Source organism: Nuphar pumila, chromosome 12 (assembly GCF_984573655.1).
Source record: "Nuphar pumila chromosome 12, dmNupPumi1.hap1.1, whole genome shotgun sequence".
NCBI classification, from domain to species: domain Eukaryota; kingdom Viridiplantae; phylum Streptophyta; class Magnoliopsida; order Nymphaeales; family Nymphaeaceae; genus Nuphar; species Nuphar pumila.
The window spans coordinates 17,417,602-17,438,755 of record NC_143260.1 but is presented as its reverse complement, the minus strand read 5'-3'; positions in this window follow the sequence as shown (position 1 = coordinate 17,438,755).

The window sequence follows — 21,154 nt, the reverse complement described above, 5'->3', positions numbered from 1 at the left end:
ACCAGACCATATCCAGCAAAATAATATTTTTTACCATTTTTACATTGAAAATTGTGGGTCTTAATCGAAACAAGGGTAGGGCCTGGGTCTGGTATAAAATTTCATAAACTATACTCAAGTCAATGTATTAATCAGACCTTCAAGTCCGAACCCAGGTTTTAATCAGGTCTTCTTATTTGTCACCATACCCGAACCCTATAGTGTTTGGTCTAGGTAAACCTGACCTCTGACACCCGTACTCACAGCCCCACCACCCAAAATAAAATAATAGCAAGAAATATATGCATAGTTATATGGATCCTTTTAAAAAGCAAAATTTGTATGACCAGTCCCAATAAAATCTTCACTTTGAAATATAAGCATATAATCCTTAGTCCTTTTAAGGTGCTTCAAAATATGCTCCACTATTGTCCAATGAGCAGTACTAGGGTTATTTTGAAAATGGCTAACAAAACCTACAACATAAAAAATATCTAGTCTTGTACATAACATGAGATACACGATACTACCCATGCATATGAGCATTTGTTCATTATTTTAATTTCATCTATAGTTTTAAGTGACATATCTTTTGAAAGAGATGTCCCATGTCTAAAAGGCGACAATGTAGGTTTACACTCTTTCATGCCATACTTGACCGAATTTTATCAATATAAGAAGATTGACTCATTATGATGATTTTATTCTTTTTTACTTTAAAATTTTGAATTCCTAAAATATAGGAAGCTTCTCCCATGTCTTTCATGAAAAAATATACTGACAACCATATCCTAATAGATGTCAAAATTCCTACATCATCCCCAATGAGTAAGATATCATCCACATTTAAGACAAGGAAAACAATTGATCTTTCACTTTTCTGTTTGTAAACACATGGTTCTTCTGGATTTTTATGAAAATCATATTATTTTATCACTTGATCAAAAAGCATACTTCAACTTCTTGAAGCTTGTTTCAATCTATATATAGACTTGTTTAGCTTGCATACTTTATTTTCTTGTAGAGGGGTTACAAAACCCTCAAATTATTGCATATAGATATTTTCTTCCAATACTCCATTAATAAATGATGCCTTAACATTCATTTGACATATCTCATAGTCTAAGTGTGCTGCCATAGCCAACAAAATCCTTATGAATTTAAGCATTGCAAATGGCAAAAGTGTTTTCTTATAATCAACTTCTTGGATTTGAGTATACCTTTTGTTACAAGTATAGCTATGTAGGTTTCCACTTTTCCTTTAAAGTATATTTTCCTCTTATAGATCAACATCATTTTCATGCATGAAATTTATTTCAGAATTCATGCCTTGAATATGATATAGCTTCTTTATAACTTATTGGATCATCAATCTCATTATTAGTTATAATATAAAATATTTTATTATTATAAATAAAGTTTTATATTTCCCTAAAAATTTTAAAACTCTATCAGTGTGTCTTAAGGGCAATATGTTTACATTAAACCCATCAAATTGAATTTCTTCAGTTGTTTCACTAGATTTGTTTTTAACAACTTTTTGGTCTATCTTGGAGTAAAAATAGAAGCCTTTTGTTTCTTTAGGATAGCCTAAAAGATGCACTTTTTTGTTTTAGGTTTCAATTTTTTCATATCCATTTTATGAACATGAGTTGTGCAACCCCATATCCTCATGTGTTTAAGACTTGGCTTTTTACCAGTCTATAACCCCATAAGTCTGGGAGTTATCAAACCTTATTCAAAATATAATTTATAGTTTCTAAAGCATATATCTCCACAAGTATGTCAGTACATCCATAGCATATAACATTGATCCAAACATATCTAATAAAGTTTGATTTCTACTTTCAGATACACAGTTTTGTTCTAGTGCACTAGGAGATGTCCATTGAGAAAGAATTCCATGTTCTTTTAAGTATGTAGCCCAAAAACTCATTGGAGCGATATTCTTCACCTCAATCTGATCAAAGTGTTTTAATAGATTTACCTAATTGCTTTTTAACTTTATTTTTAAATTTCTTAAACCTTTCAAAAACTTCAGATTTATAAGTAATTAGGTATACATATCCATATAGAGAATAGTCATCAGTAAATATAACAAAATATCAATAACCTCCTTTTGCAATAATATTTAATTGATCACATACATCTAAATGTATAAGTTTTTATTTATCGTTGGCCCTTTCTCTCTTTTCTCAATAAGGTAATTTTTTGGTCATTTTGCCTTCAAGAATGGCTCACATGTATTAAAAAGTTACACTTTTAAACTGTTTAAAGGACCAATTTTCACTAGTCTTTTGATCCTATCAAAATTAATGTGACAAAGACATAAATATCATCGATAAGTGAAGTCAGTGGGATCATATTTTCTCTTTTTTGATACGTGCATGATAGATTCACCAATAAGTATTTGATCCACCATAGACGTATACAGATCATTTTCAAACGTACCAAAAGCAATAACTATTGTTTTCATTGAAATAACTACTTTACTATCAAAAGAAATAGAATATCCATCTAAAAAGAGTTTCCAAACATAAATGAAATTCCTACATACTTCTGGAGCATAAAAACAATTATTCAAAAACAAAGTTTGTTTATTCTCAAAAACTAAAGAAACTATTCCAATGAACTTCACTGCAACACTTGCACTTGAACCAACAAAGAGTGTTGGTTCATTTTTTCCTCAGGTTTCTTATTTCCTTGAATGCCTACAACACATTGTAAACATGTACAATAGATCTAGAGTTAGCACACCATAAATTAGTGGAACTACCCAACATATTAGATTTTGAAGTAACAAAAGATTGGTTTATACCTTTCTCAAAATCTTTGTTCTTCTTTAAGGTAGCCAAATAGCAACGATAGGTTCTCTTCCAGTGTCTCAGTTTACCATAATGAAAATAGTTTTCCTTTTTCTGCTTCTTAATAGTTGGACCTTCTTTTGTAGCCTTACCAACCTTTGGCTTGTAATTCGATTTACCCTTAGCCAGTCTTCTTTTTTCAATTCTTGGATTTTTACTTTTAATAGGTCCAAAATTCTCTATCAGCATGACATTGTTCAATGTTTTTTTCTTAATTATAATGTTTACTTCTTGCAACAAGTTCAACAACTTAAAAAGAGTTATCTAAATCTTATTCAGATTATAATTCAATATATATAAATTGAATGAAGAAGGCAAAAACTATAAAATGGTGTCAATCTAAGTGACAACATCAATTTCACCACTTAGGATCTCCAACTCATTGATACAACCAATCATCTTAATGACATGTTCTTGGAATAGAGTCTTTTCTATCATTTTGTGTTCAATAAAGCTTTGAGCACATTTTTCCTTTGAGTTATGTTTTGCACACCAAATAACTCATGTAGATTCAACATAATTGTAAAAGCATTTTCTAATTTTTTATGTTGATGTTGCAAAATGTTTAACATAGAAGCAAGTATGTAACATTTTGCTAACTCATTGCACCTATTTCACTTAGATAACTCATCTTTTTAGCACATGTAAGGTTATCATGAAAGACTGACTTAGGAGTAGTGAGACACATTTCAATGCACTTAGCTCTAAGAATAATGTTGATTTTTCGCTTCCAATCAATATAATTAGGGTCAATCAACTTTTCATCTTTAAGGATTTCAACAAGCGAATTAAATGTCGGAGCCATAGTTCATAATCTATATAAGCAATAAAAACAAAACATATTAAGATCATTTAATCATGGACAAAATTAATATCCCAACATAAGCTTATAGTTACACCCTCAAAAAATAAATAGCATGCTTTAATCTTGGGTATCGAAAGTTTTATTACTTTGTATAAATAAATGCAATGCTTTGACTTGCAATTATATTACCCTAATCAAGTAGATAGAATTCTATCTATTGATCTTTCATTTAGATCAACTATCTTTGAATTTGATAATTTTTTATCTTCTATCTTGGTCTCTAGAAATATATTGTGCTCATCCTTTGATAATTTTGCATAATGTATTTCTAGTCAAGTAATAACCTATTGTAACTTTTATTTTAATCTCATGACAACTCATCACATGGGAATTTTACTTCATGTTTTAGCAAAATTGATATTTGCTTATACAGTTTTAGCGAAACTCAGTTGCAATAGAATATGCAATCTCGGTTTTGATATAATAGTGAAACTCAATTGTGAAACCTAGTTGCTATAACTGTAGTGAAACCTAGTAGTGGTAGTGGTAGTGGTAGTGGTAGTGGTAGTGGTAATGGTGATGGATGGTGGCAATAGTGATGATGGTGATGGCAATGGTGATAGTTATTGTGGCAATGGTAATGATGATAATGGCAATGATAGTAGTGGTGGTCTAATGACAATGGTAAAATATGATGGTGGTGGTGATGAAAATAGTGATGATGGTAGTGGTGATAATAGTAAAGAACTATTAGTAGTGATAATGGTGGTGGTGGCGATGGTGATGATCGAGGTGGTGATAGTAGTGTTGGTAACGGTAATGATGGTAGTGGTGGAGGTGATAATGGTAGCTAGTGATGAAAATAGTGATAGATGGTGATGATGAAAATAGTGATGGTAGTAATGGTATTGATGACAATGGTGATAATGGTGGTGGTAATGGTAATGGAAAATAAGTGGTGGTAGTGATGATGACAATGGTGATGATAGTAGTAGTGGTGATGGGGAAGATGCGGGTGGAGTAAAAGAAAAGTTATAAAAAAAAAAGTCTCACAATTGAAATTCATTACTTCGATTGCAAATAAACTTAGCTTCTAACATTTTCTAATGATCCAAATCTCTCAAAAAATCTTTCATGACTAATACATTTATTAAGTTGGATCAGTTTTCTAATCTAATCTCGATCCAAATGAGATAAACCAAAAGGTCAATGCAATATCAACAAAGTAGTACACTTCATGCACCTATGTTATGATATATTTGGATCAAGTCTTGATCTACATTGCATCCAAATCATAAGACAATAATCAATAACAAACCATATTTGAATCATATTCAAATTTAGATTGGCTAATGGATCAAACAACCATCTTATTCAATTAATCAGATTTGAAACTAGGTCTAAATCATACTCAAATTTAGATCAAATAATGGATCACACAATTATCTTATTCAATTAATAATATTTGAAACTCGATCCAAATCATATTTGGATTTAGATCAGATAACAGATAACAAAATTATATGACTCAATTAATTAGATTTGAAACCAGTTCTAATCATATTCACATTGGTATCAGATGATGGATCACATAATTATCTGATCCACTAATTAAATCCATACTCAAGCATATTATGTGTTTGGATCATATTTGGATCCATAGACGTATCCAAATCTTATCTAGATTGGATATGGATATGATCTAACAAATATCCAAATCCATGAAAGAATATACACAAAAACAAGAAACATCCATGGTGGGTTTTGAACTCATGAGCTTGCAGAAAGTGCCAAGTAATATTACTATTAGGCTATGAGGTTAACTTCTGCAGAATAAATAAATTTATTAATTAATAACTTCATATCCATATGCAACAAAATCGAGGTACTATGTACCAAGCACATGTAGCAATAGGGTGTCAATCTTTATGACTTACACCAACATGTAAATTTATGAAAAAAAATTAAATAAATAATATATTATTTAACATGCTTAAAAAATTATTTATACACCATCACATAACATATAAAATATACATTAAACTATAAAAAAGGCTCCAACTTGGAGCTTCGATACTATTAATAGAAATCATGGTTTAAAATATAAAAATCAAATAAAATAATATAAATATATGATAGCATATACCCAAACAATCATAAAAGTAATAGAAATATACCTTAAATAGATCTTTTGACACAATAATGGCTTCTTTTGTCTTCTAACAAAAGCTTCTTGTGGCTATCCCTCTCTTAGCCTTCCAATGATACGAAGGAACTATGGTTATCTTTAAAAGTACCCTTCTTCTCTTAACCACCCATTTTTTATGTAGGGTTTCCCTCATATGTAGATAGATTTATAGGGAGAGGGTAGCTACATGTTGGTTTTAGGTTATCTCTCTCTAAGGCTTATCCAGTCTAGGTAAAATGAATTACTTTTACCATCTACTGAAACCGTAAGTGATGTGAGATATCTATATTATGATTGAACCCTTAAATGAGAGATAATATCAATAATTCTTTTTCTATAAAAATATTGTTAACATCATCCTTCTAAAGTTCAATATCCCATATAGGCCTTTTGTCAAAACTCATAGCATATGTAATTAACCATTGAGGATCCAAAATACTAATCGGATCTTATGGAACTTTTTCATAAAAAGACTAATAAAAATTTTTAGAACATAATTTTAATAAAATAGTTTTAAATTTTTATTTATCAAATTATCAAGCTTGGATTTTGTTATCTGAATTACACTTTTCCTCAATGTTTGATATTCTCCAAAAATAATTTTGGATCCCTTGTTACATACTCATCATTTCTCAAGTATTTCACTAATTATCCAATATATACCCTTCAATAAATTTATTATAATTTATTTGGGTATATTCAAAATAATTAGATCATATACTTAGTAATAAATGAGCCCTCCAGGTCAAAGGATATTATAAACCATTTTTGTATATGAGGCTAATAAAAAATAAAATATTTTAGTATGATTTCTCATGTGCAACCTAGTTTGTGTATATTTAAGCATTCATGTGTTGATGTGAAGTCCCACTTTGATCAATTGAGAGATAGTCAATTTATATCTAATATGAACATCATACACTATGAAAGCCGATGTTGATCACACTTATTTATCAATAATGCATGGCCATAGTGGATACACTCACCCTCCAAATGAGCTGCCCATCCTCATCCACAACTGTGACTATTTCAGGTATAAGGGACTGGAAAACTAGTTATCCTATGTTGAACATCTAGTTATCCTACAATGTAATTTGTGGACCATGATGATATCTCATATTATATTGGTCATCTCATGGCCAAGATATATTGATACCCACAAACATAATGATTTGAAAGAATAATAAAATTAAATGCATTAAAAATATATATTTTATTGGATTTTCAAGGCATAATATCTAACACATAAATAGGGTGAGACTTTATTTATAGAGTATATAGACTGTAGTCTTCCATTAAGAAAAAGTGTCAAAGTTGATGCAAACCTCTAACCACACTTTCCATTTAATAAAGCCTCTCTCATTATGCTAATATTCTTAATTAAAATAAGACTAGTAAGTTGTAAAGATTTTGGGGATACCAAAAACAAAATTCAATAACATAAATTTTACAAATAAGTCAAAAGAAAACAGGATCTACAAAAAAAATTTGTTTGGAAAATCACAACATTAATTCAATAAATACATCTTTACTAATATATTAATTAAGATCACATTGAAAGACATAACAAATAACCTTTATATAGTGCGCTTATTATAGTCACTGTTATGAGCATATGAAAAACTTTGCTCATCCAGTACATAGACATATAACACCAATATAGGAATGTGGTTATCAACCATTGTTTATCAGTATCAGTGGGGCTTTTGCCCTCACACATACAATAATACTTAACTGGCATAAAGAGACAATGTTAGATCTTGTTGCATGCTTCACAGTTGCATACCAGGTCCATGGGTGGTTAGTGTAAGTCTATCTCTTACTGTAGAAAATAAACAATGATTCATTAGATCACCTCAATTCACTAAGCTTATACCCTCGACATGATTAATAAGATAATAAATTGCAGTATATCTAAAGTTTTAAGGCGAGAGTTTTTTCTCGGATTCAAATTAACACAACTTATAGAAGTATTCAGATGAGTTCATCCTGCAGCCAAAATTGGTAAATACCAAGATAAAACTTTATGTAAGTCATAGTGGCATGCATTGCCAAAATAATAGTTCATGAATATAATCAAGGTCGTATTCAAATATCCGCGGATTTCATCAAAACTTATGCATGACCATTCAAAATGTTCAACAAAAGTTGGTTCCAATAAACAGACCATGTACATTACGTCTATACAGTCAGACATACACAAAAAAGGAATAAAAAATTAGCAACTAATAGGTCGATTGCAAAAGTGGTTGGCAAATAAACAGATAAATATACATATATTAAGGGTGTCAACAGGTCAGGTTTGACCTGGACCCGACCTGTACCAAACCCTATAGGGTCATGGTTTGGTGATAAATAAGGTCCGATTAGAATCTGGATTGGACCCAAATGATCCGATTAATATATGAAGCCCTGTATAGTTTGTGAAATTTCATACCTGACCCGGGCCCAACCCGAGTTCAGGCTAAGATCCATGTAAAAATGATAAACATATTATTTTAATGGGTATGGTCCAGATATGGTTCATGTAATTCTTATGAAATCCAGGTATGGTTTCTCTTATGGTGGGTCCATTAGATCCAGGTCTGGACCCGATATCATCATTTCAAATCAAATCTAGGTCTGGTTTCACCTGGGTCCAAACCAAACCAGACTCGTTGACACCCCTAACGCATATACACATTATAGTCAATCTATACAAACGACCTTTTTTCTTTTAGCCCTACGGATCTGATATACTATGTCTATTTAGCAAGGATTGGCTTTTGGATCACTAACCTCTTACATGTAAGCAGGTTTTCTGGAAATTCAAAATCTGACTGCCGTAGATGCACCAAAACTTTATGATTTAAAATGCATATTTTGATTGAAAATATATGATCCAAGGGTCCAAGATTAGCAAACTGACCATGTTGTGGCATCAAATTGAGTCAAAACAACCTACTGTTTTTAGGCAGGTCGGTGCCCCTTCATCTAATTCATCAGCAAATAATCAGAGATATCCAAGTTTTTGCAACTTCAAAATGACCGGATGAGGACCTGAGTCAGTTTGGCCACAACGGTTTAAGCCCTGCATTAATTCTGTTCTTTAATCTATTTACTGCTCTGTTTTATTCTTGTAGGCTTTTTGTTGTATGCTGAGGTGTTGTTCCTCATAACGCCCCTTCAGCTCTTTTAATTAATATACTTTACTTTTTCTTGAGTTAAAACAACTTGTACCTATGAGTTTCTAGGTAAAACAATATTATATATATAATCATAATATTTGCTATAAAGAACCCTCTAGTTGGAACTCATAGAGGGTGATTGTTTTGACCAAATATGCCCACATAAATGTATTTAACATGGTCAAAATAATAAGAATTGACCCTTAGCTTGTATTCTTTTAACATAGAAAATATGATTTTTTGATGGTTGAAAATTTAGTACATTGTAAACCATTAATTTTTTAACTCTCATAAATTTTGATATACATGTTAAAAAATCATAATTCAAGAGCTTATTTTTATTAAACCAAACTTGTAGATCACACTTGGAAGGTCAAATGTACAAAAGAGATTAATAATAATAAGAGTTTCTCATTACGGGGTTTCTTATAAAAAGAAAAGTGGTAGCTGACCATCACTTTTTTAGCCTACCACGAACGGCTATTTTTGAGTTATTTTTTGCAAATCTCACCTTGCAAATGTGTTCAACATGGTCGATTTGCTAGGTAACAACACTTGGATCATGTTCCTTCGATAAAAAATATTATTTTTTAATCTTTGATTATTTATGAAAATCATAAACCATCAATTTTTTAAAACTTTATATATAAACATATTTATGTATTGGAATGGATGATCCAAGAGTTGATTCCTATAAAATCGGTCATATAGAACACTTATGTACCGTCATATTTACGGTGCGTATGCATGCCACGGAAAGTTGGGGCTTTCTGTAAAAGTGTGCGACTTTTGTTGTATTTTCGTGAGGCCCACCACGGCAACACAAACACAGGGATCCCTTTTCTCATAGAAAAGAGACCCAAAATCACTGCTAGATAGGGGTGGCAATTTCTGACACGACCCGCCAACCCGACCCACCAACCCGCCTCTTAGGCGGGTTCGGGTTGGGCTTAAGCCAACCCGTTTAATAAACGGGTCGACCCGTGTAACCCGTTTATTAAACAGGTCGGGTTCGGGTTGGGGGTATGCCAACCTGCCAACCCGGCTGACCCGTTTAATAAACGGGTTAGGCGGGTGGGTCAACCCGCCAACCCGTCTGCCCGACCCGGCAACCCGCCAACCCGACTCGTCAACCTGCCTACCTGCCAACCCGATCCGTCGACCCGCGAACCTGAAAACCCATTTATCCGACCCAACCCATTTATTAAATGGGTTGGCGGGTCATGTCGGGTTACCCGTTTATTAAACGGGTCGGGTTCGTGTTTGCCACAGCTGACCCGTTTAATAAACGGGTCGGGTTCGGGTTGAGGTATGCTGACATGCCAACCCGCCAACCCGACCCGATTGCCACCCCTACTGCTAGACAGCCCCTTTTCACGGAAATGATTCCTGAGGAGGGGGGCTGAGGTCAGACTCATCTTCCACCGAAGAGAGCTCCACGGTAAAAGCTATCGTCGAGCTCTCTTCCGTGACACAAACACTCCCTTAAGAAAAACATGGAAAAAACTTTAAATGCCGGGTAGGCTTGCGGTAGGCTAGAAATGCGGTAGGCAGCTATATATATATCCTAAAAGATTTATTCCCAACCCATTACAAAGAGCATGCCCAAATATCTATTTAATTTAAAGTTATAGATGTATTCTAAATAACTTAATAGACGACATATATTATATTAGGCACCTTTTCATGTTTGGGTGTGTTTTTAGTCTGACAAAAAATCAACAAATACAAATGGTAATACTGCACAAAAATTTTCTATAAAAAATCAAAATTTTAATTTTTCAATTCAAAGTGTATGCTTTAGCAAATAAGCATTGATAAACACATATATGGATCAAATTAATCAAAAGTACACTTATAACTGTGTTGTTTTGAAGTGGTTAGAATAATTACTAGGAAGGTGGATAAACTGGTTATGTCATCAAAGAGTAAGGGTTTGGAATTTACTTATATAAAACTATATATACTCTAATAGCTTAACAAAAAGCATGCACTTGATTAGACATTTTTTATATTTAGATGTGTTTCTAGAGAGATAAAAAAATCAATAGTTCATAGTACAATAAATTTTGATGTACAAGAAAATTAATTTTTTTCATTTAATTGATTTAATCCAAGACATGATTTTTAGTTAATAAAGAATGACAAACATGTCTACACGCTTGGATTAAGCGAAACACATTTGCAACTATATCTTTTAGAAGTGTTTAGGATGCTTAGAGCATAAAACCATTTACTAGCTACTTATTTTTTTTACATGTGTGTGTTCATGCACGTGCACATGTGATGCACCCGTGGATCTGGATCCCAAAGAATGATCCACCAAAAAGTAGAAGGGCAATAAGAACTTGGAGGACTACTAATGGTCTAGGATCTAATTGGAACCAATTCATTATTATTTTTATTTCGTATTGGTTTTTGAAGTTTTATTCGAGAATTGGATCTATCGAAGATCCAAAAATAAGATTAGGGTTTTGTATTTATATATATAAATACTTGTTATATAGGGAGAATTAGAGAGATAAATGATTGAAGCTTATTATTTTTCACTGAATTCTAAGCATTTTTCAGTATTTTCTGCTTGCTTTGATTCTCTTATGTAGAAGTAGAATAGCGCGGAATTTTTTTAGAAATCTTTGGGATCGAAGGTGCAACAATTTTGTATATGAGTTGATATCAAAGCAGAGTCAATCCATGTTCTATAAATACTTGTTATTTTGGCTCTAATACCAAATTGATGCACCTTCAATCCTGATGCAAGAACGGTTAACATGATATTTTGGGTTCAAAGAATCTATTTGGATCTAGGTTTAGTTTAGATTTGAATTTTTATTTTTATGTAATGGATCTATCCAAGATCCTAAAGTAGGATTAGGGTTTTATTTTTCTATAAATACTTTTTATGTGTGATCAGGATAAGAGATGGATGATTGAAGCTTAATATTTTTCTCTAAATTTTATGTATTTTACTGCTTGCTTTGATTCATTTATGTAGGAGTAGAATGGCGTAGAGATTTTTTCACATCATCGAGATCTAAGGTGCATCAATTTGATATCAAAGCCAAAGTTAATCGATCAAGATTTATGATGGCACAAAGTTCAAAAAGTGATGTTGAAGAATCTATGGACGAACATACAACGAGAAGTTGAACAAGGTGATTGAAAAACTGGAAGCAGGAGCAGTATAGTTCCAATCGATGGTGGGGATGGAGCAACGCATGATCCAAACCATGATTGACTTTTTTAACCCATGTTTGCCTATTCCCAATGCTTGAGAAGAAAGTTGTGTTGATGGATTTGCATGGTCAAAAAATCAATTGTTAGAAGTTATTAACAATCGCAATCAAGAAAATACACTAGTTGTTGTCGTGAATAAAGACAATATTGTTATGCAGTCTGATGGGGTGTTCTCAAATCATTGTCAATGGAAACATTGAAGGAAAGGTCTGTTGTTGAATCGGCCCTAGTGATCTCCTCCCTGGAAGCTAAGTTGACCCCAAATCAAGAGCAGCCAGGGGGAATGGGGGTCGTTGATATATAGCAATCCACCACTAGTGGCATGTAGCAATGATGGCCGCAATGTGTTTCCTGGTGGAAGCGGTGGTTTTCAAACCAATGTCCTCCTCCCCTCTATTGTGTCCATATCTTCTGGCTAGATGAATCGCCACCATTGGTCGAGCAGTAATAATAAGCAATCTCTCGCTGGATGCGCAAGCAACCTAGGGAGAATGATGCAGGAGGGAGTGATATGCATGACATTTGGATTCAAGGGATTCATTTGGATTTTATTTAAATATAATAGATTTGGATTCTTATTTTTATGTAATGGATTTATCCAAGATCCCAAAATAAGATTAGGGTTTTATTTTTCTATAAATACTTGTTATGTGGGAGGATTAGAGATGGATGATTGAAGCTTATTGTTTTTCTTTGAATTTTATACACTTTTTAGAATTTTTCTGCTAGCTTTGATTTTTTTTTTTTTTGCATCTTCAGGATCGAAGGTTAATAAGTACTAGCGATTTGGCTCTAATTTGGTGAAAAGATTTGCTCCAGACTCGAAGAGAACATGGATTGGAACCCATTGGCACATGGGTCAAGATGAAGCGAATGATGCAGGATTAGTTTGTGCCAAACAACTATGCTCAATTGGTCTACAAAAGATATCTACAGCTTCGACAAGGATCAAAGTCTATTGTCGAATGCATAGAAGATTTTTATAGACTAAGCTTGAAGAGCAGGTTATAGGAGACTGAAGAACAATGCCCAAGCATATTTTTGGATGATTTTTTATGATTTCAGTTGTGTTTCAATTGCTCGGGCATATCAGTATGCCTTCAATGTAGAGGAAAAGCTAAGATCAATGAATGATTCTTTTCTCAACCAAAGCAGTGACTCGTATCCCCATGATGCTTTGGCCACCAATCAAAAGGACTCAAAGCCACTGCCACATCGACAGGATATGGGACCTGCATTTAATACCTGGGGTGACGAGTGTGGCCCAAGGTATTTTTATCGTGACAGAGTCGAGCATCTGACAATACAATGTCCAACTCTGAAGAAGCGAGTCTAGTTAGTAGAGTATGACAAGCATGAAGAGGAAAGTGCAGAACAAGGTGAAGATGCAAAGCACGAAGACAACATGATTTATTTTAGTAGAGATAACTTGGCAACCCTTACACTTGGAGCTGCTAATGACACTTTCAACGATTCACTAGATCCGAATCATTTTCAACATGAGGATGATGATGCACCTGCAGATCTAAATATCCATGACATGGGATCCAATTTATTATGATTTTTATTTCTTATTGGTTTTTAGAGTTTTAATCGTTATTGGATCTATCAAGATCAAAAAGTAAGATTAGAGTTTTATTTTTCTATAAATACTTGTCATGTGAGGAGATTAGAGAGATGGATGATTGAAGCTTATTATTTTTCTCTGAATTTCATGCATTTTCAGTATTTTTTTGCTTAGTTTGATTATCTCACGTAGAAGTAGAATATTGTAGAGATTTTTTTCATCATAGAAATCCATGGCCTATCAACTTCAAATACTTTTTCATGTGGCCTAACATAAAAGCCAAAGTTACAAATCTATTCCTTTTTATTAGCTCAAGATTACACATAATCTAGCATTAACACGCTAATACATGGCTCTCTTTCTCTCTAAAGCACTTTTTTTCAACAGAGAAAGCTGGGGTTAGGCAGACCCCTACCAGTTATACAACTATACCATATGGATTCCAACTTGCAACGTCCCAGCACAAAGTGACGTGCAGTAACTGCTTCTGCCACACAACCGGAGCCCGTTGGTCTCTAAAGCACTTTTCACTATTACAAAGTAATACATGTCAATCTTGCCAAGCCCATTAATATAGCTCTCTCTCTCTCTCTCTCTCTCTCTCTCTCTCTCTCTCTCTCTCTCTCTCTCTCTCTCTCTCATGCATCGCATCAGATGGACACAAACCGATAATTAACAGAGCAAAGTCGAAATTAGTGTCCCACCAAAAAAGTATGCATAGTGCAAAACCGTTGATACTCGCACAATGGTCATTCACAACCTTAAAAATAAAAAGTATAAGAACAAAGATTTCCAAGATAAAAGTTTCAAATGGAAAATAATGATTTCAATGCCCTTCCAAACCACCCAAGAGCATGTTGATAAAGAAAAGGGAGGATCCACCCAAAAGGTATTAGAAAACTAAGCACTAGTTGCAGTAAATGAGTCTGCTAAAATATTAGTCAATATTATTAAAATCACAGCACACATGCAACGAGCATTAAGATTTCGACATACTTTTCCCAAAACTTTATTTTTTTTATTGGCAATACTGGTAAAATTGAATAGTAAACCACCCTTCATATACTAATGGAAATCTCACTCATTTCCACCTCCATAGTTGAGTTATTATTTTAAACAACTGTAAACAGCTAGCACTCTTCACCCTAGCAACCCAAAGAAGATGCATTAAATAAAGTAAAACCTACAAGCACCCAAGAAATGATGCTCCAAAGCAACAACCATCCACACCATAAAAAAAAGGCATGATAACCCTCACTTGAGATAACTCTCCAAGACCAAGCCTTAATTTAAAACATATAATATATAAATCAAAAGAAGGGAAAACCAAAAAAATTGCACACAGGCACATTCCATACCTCCTTAGTGCTCCTTCTATATATGATGGTCTCCACTTTGTTCTGCTTTTTCTTTGGACTTTTGTGACCTAGCTTATTTTCCAATGTGTTGAATGTGCACTTAAGGGGGACCCACTTACCTGCTCACTGTACTGAAGAATTGAGTCTGACAGGGAAACACGTGGCATGCACCATTGTTGTCAATGGAGAAGGATCGGTTTTCAAAAGGACTCCGAAATCGGCCTAAATCAAATTGAATCAACTGATCAAATCGAAAATACACAAAAAAAGGAAAAATCAAAAGAAATAGAAAAATTCAGTGATTTTTTTACTACATAAAAATAAAAAAAAATGATGGATTATAGAGTCCAATCAATCTCTCAATCACTACTTAAATGATATAGAAACAATAAATACCATGAAAAAATTAAAGAGGAAGGCGGGGTGTGGAGGGTTGTATTCGAGATGTAAGTTTGTTATGAAAAACTGAAAACAAAAAAAGGATTGATTCGAGCCTTTACAGTCGATTAAACTAAAAATCAGTCGATTCTAGGACCACCACTGAATCGACGCTGTGCTGAAGCGGTTTGAGGTCGATTCGATCAGAATCAGCGGACGAATTGAATCGATTTTAATAGCACTGGCATGCACAACAAAATGTGGGATCCCTGTGGGTGTACTTAACATGCATTAGATCCAGTTTGACTTAACAAGGATACGATTGAAAACGTTTGCCATTGGCTTAGTGCAGGTATAAAGAGCACACACCAGCACAGTATGGTCCTCATTGGAAGGGGATAGAGAGTCACCTCAATGCTTGAAAAGATCACACATAACCTTTATCCTATGCTTTTGCCCTGTAAAGTAAGCTACATCTATATAGAAACCCAAAAACCACCACATTAATTGGTCTTGAACTTTAGGAAACACAAAGATGTCTAGTTTCTGGATATAGTTTCTAAATCTTGTTAGGATAAGACTGCAAGATGTAGAAGCAAAGATTACTGTCATTGTGGAACTTGTTAAGCAGACAACCAAGGATAATATCTTTTTTCTTGGTGACAGACTTATGTCAATATTCATGAGTTCATGTACCAAATATTTCGCTAACGATGCATCCGATATTTTGGTTCCGCCAATGGCGAATAATTAATAAAACGTTAATTTTGTGATTAAGATTCACACAAAATATCATTTTTAACCTTCGGTTTGAAAAGTGTATTTTCACCTATTCTGTTAACCAATGGGGGGGTGCAGTCTATAGGAATTTTACTTTAACCTAAGTTACTCCAAGGCTTCTAATGAGAATTACGCCTGGAAATTAAAGCTGAGCCGTGAAATGTTTTTTTCAGAAAACATGGGACTCTGAATGAAAAATTCTCCCTCTTTTTTTTTTCATTTTCACCTTTAAGAACAAAATTTATCGAGGAGTAATGCCTATACATTAGGGTTTTTTTTCTAGCATGACCTTTTTTTTGAAAGGCAAGCTGGGGTTAGGGCAGACCCCTACCAGTTATACAACTATACCATTGAGTTTTGAACCTGCAACGTCCCGACACAAGGTGACGTGCATTTGCTGCTCCTACCAGACATGCATGCAGAAATCCCGTTGGTTTCTAGCATGACCTTTACCTACGTACAAGTTAAATAGCAAGAATAAACGAGGTCCCGCCCACAAAGGCTCCGCTCATCTGGTAGGGGTGGCTCGTAAATGTCACCAAGTTGGCGGGACGTCACAAGTTCAAAACCACGGGTGGCATCCCTTGCCGTAAGGTCAAAGCTGGGTGTACTCCCCGGTGTACAAGAGAACCTTAAGGGTTTTACCGACCAGAGGTTAGCCAATTTGTGGTCGGTGTTGTTTCCCTTGGATTATCCAAATAAATATATAAACGAGGTCCCACACAGAAACCACCCAACAACCCTTTTCTTATAGCTTTTCAGTAAGGACATTGTTCTCATCCCACTGGACCTAACTAACCTTCTATAGTCAAAGCCAAAACTTGTTGGTCAAGACAAAGTTAGCTCCATCTAGGAGTTGACATCAAGCCGGCCTGGCCGGAGGCCCTTGCGGCCCAACAGGCCCTGACCTACTGAAAGCTCGACCTGGCCCTGGATGTATCGTACTGGGTTCAGATCAGGTTGAGTCAGGTCCTTCGAAACTCAATTGTTATCAGGTCGGGGCAGGACAGGCTCTATTATGATGCCACTTTACCCCTATATGTAACCTAGTCCATTTACTAATTAATCAAGCCGATAGGCCCAAAAACTATCGGGCTAGCCCAAGCCCAGCCTATCTCCCGACCCGATGTCCACACCTAATTCTAGCAGGCCAACCACACAAGTAAATGTTGCATGTATAGAATTACATGCATGCCTTCATAGGGAATTAGATCGACACCTAAATAGATGGAATATTAGGGTACATGGTTTACTAATTAAGAATCATCTCTTTTCTAATGAGCAGGCAACTTATGAATGTCACCAAGATGGGGGGTTTTTCGTAGATTATCCTACACAAGAAAAAGTTTCTCATATCACCAACTAAAGCACTAGCCACATTTTCATTACCCTTTTTTTTAATATTGCAAGTGGTTGGTCTCCTCAAGACATTAATGGAGAACAATTATTCAAACAGTGAACTCCAAGAACGCAAAATTCATGGTAAACAAGAGAATCTAAAATGGATCTTACTAGACCACAAAAGTACTCCACAACACAGTAAGTGGATAGCTATTTCAGTTTTACCCTCCCCTTTTCTGCTCTTCTCACTTGGTTGGCCTACCGTGGCATCACAGGGAATATATCTTTGTAATGCAACACAAAGTTAAACTATAGAACCATATGGATCTTGTACTATATATAAGCAAGCATATTGTACAAGTAGCAATCTGACAACCTCCTGGCCTTCATGAGATTATTTTTTTAAGTAAAAAGGTTCACGCTTCCCACTTGAACAAGAATATCCGTAGCTGTTTGAGTATATTCTGTTCATCCAAAAGTTGCACTGGTATTGGCAAAAACTGCTCTGACAACGTGATGTAACATAATAATAACTATGAGCCCTACATACAGAAATTCTATGGGGCTGGAATTCACAATTAAGTTGGTAAAATATGCTAAAAAGAAACTCACACAATGAATTCATTTTTTCAGAGAAACCATCGCATGGTTCGGACGTCCCATCACAGGCCGAGAGGTGACACATTGACCATGACCTTGTTTTGGTGTTCACAGAGTAAAACTCCACGAGTACCCAACCAAAGACTGCAGGGAATAGTTCCTTGTTGGCTTCAAATTGTCAGCAAGGGAAGTGAACTCACGACATTCAACTTGAATGCATTAAGGCGGTCCGCCTAGCCAGGTGTGTAACCTTGTGGGCCATTACTTAATGACTTATTTCTTACAAAAAATAACCGTGTTGTCGCTGCAAAATAGCATGTTTTCTGAAATGCCTAAAAATTTGACAAAATTTCTCCTTGATTTTTTTAGGATATTTTTACCCCTATGCAAATATAACACCATCGCAAAAACCTCCGTAAAAAAAAAAAAAAAAATTGTGAATATCCTTAAAAGGTTGTACTGTATTCACGAATGTCTTTTTGCTTGTGCCTTTAACAGCAATTTTGCAAATACCAAGCAGGAGACTTTTTGCTTAACATGTCTTGATATTCACAAATATAGTATGACATTTGCAACCATGAGTTGTGAAGGTTTCCAAAATGTGTGAACCTCATTTTACTAAAATCGCATAAGAGGCTAAGGCAAGAAGATGTTTGTGAATGTGGGGATATTTAGTAAAAGGAGGTTCGCACATTTTGGGAACATTCCCAACCATGAGTTGCGAAAGTCATATTGTATTTGCAAATATCCTCTCACATGAAAGAAAAATATCACAAGCAGGACAGTACAACCTTTGGGGGACATTCGCGCATTTTGTTTTTCAAATGTCCTTTTGCCTATCCCATTTTTTTGAGACAGGAGGACATTCATAAATACAATACAATATTCACAACTCGTAGATGTGAATGTCCCCAAAATGTATAAACCTCTTTTTACTAAATCCTCTCACATTTGTGAATGTCCTCACGCATTTGTGAATATCCTCCTGTTTATGCCCCTTATGTGATTTTAGTAAAAGAAGGTTCACGCATTTTGATGACATTCACAACTCATGGTTGCGAATGTCATGACATGTCAAGCAAAGGGCCTTTTGTCAAGTATTTGCAAAAGTGTTGCAAAAGGTAAAAATTTTATTAGTGACACTTGTAAAGTATCGCTAAAGCCTTTAGTGATGCTTTAAAAGCTCTTTGTCTTTTAGCGTGCACCACACATTTTGGGGACACTCACAACCATGAGTTGTGTAGGCAGGAGGACAAACGTAAATGCAGTACAACCTTCGCATGAATGTTGTATTATATTTGTGAATGTTCTACTGCCTATACCCTTTTTTAAACGGAGGTTCTCACATTTTGAGGACATTTGCAAGTAAAGAGTTACGAAGGTCATGGTCATGTTATATTTGTGGAGAGGTAAAAATGTTATAGAAATCAAGAATCAAAATTTTAGATATACAAAAAATTTTATCAAATTGATAAGTATTTTGAGAAGCACATCATTTTGCAAGGATAATAGGGTCATTTTTTGTATTTCTTATGCATAATCATTTGTCTTTGTTTGTATATTGCATACCTGAGCAAAAAGAAGATGGGGTGCACATGTCAATTTGTTATCAATGATACATATCATGATGAAGCTTAGATTTAGTCAGAATTTCGATTAAACAGTCCACTTTATCACTTAAATCAACTTTTTTATTTACACCAAAAGAGAGAAAAGGTTTGTTTTCTTTTGGAGGTAAGAGTCAATCAATTGGTTAATTTAACAAAAAATGACCATATTGTATAGCAAAAATGATGCATTTCTGAAAATACCCCACAATTTATAAAATTCACTGAATGGATAATATTGCAAGTTACCAACTTTTTCTTACCAGTTTTACCAAATTTTCAATTTTCCCATGTCATGATGTTAAAATAATACACTCATGGAACTCGTTAACAAAATCGCATTGAGGTTGCAGTATTACATAAAAGTTTACAAAATTATAAATAATTTGTGAAACTCGTGACGAGTCTCATGCAATCACCAGCGAAAATCATAAAACTTGTGGAAGTATGATATTTGTGAAATTGATGACAAGTTTCACATTAAGTATTGTAAAATTATAAAAAATTATGAAAGTCCAATATTGCATAATTTCTTAATCAAATCGCACACATATTGCAAAATAATTTTTTCTTGCAAAATTTTGTCCCATATAATTGACGCTTTGTTTCTCAACCCCTTTTTTCATCTAGATTCCCTATGTTCTCAACACCTAGCATTTTTGTGGTCTTCAACTGGTGGACCCCAATCCTTTTGGCAACATTCGGGTGGCATTCCGATGACATTCAGGCAAATATTTCGGCAGGCAGCGACTTTGTGAAAATCTCTCATCGGCGGTGATTCATCAGTAGCGGTTCACCGGTGGAAAAAATTCTTGAATTTTGGCCCTCCTCTGATGAGTTTTTTGATGAATCTCCTATGAATATTCTGGTAAAATCATCGATAATGACTTTATCAATATCCCTCAACCAAGTTTTCTTTTGGTAAGGTTACCGACAGCTAGGTTTTCTGGTGAAATTGCTTTTCATTGTTATTTTTTTTATAAAAACATATTTTTTTATTGTTGTTATCATTTTTTATTATGAGATGGCACCAAAGTTTATTTCATGTATATTATCCAATTATTATTGGTAATGCTAGCCAAGTTTTTTTTTAGTTTTTTATGTATAGGTGTTTGGCTTTTTTATGTATATTATCCAGTTTATTGTTGTTATCGTAGGAATTAAGTTTTTTATTATGAGATGGCACCAAAGAAGAAAAAAATACACAAGTTACATATGCCAGAACAAAGATGAAAAATAACAATGTGCAGAATGAGCATGAAGGTCCTGTAGCACTTGATGGT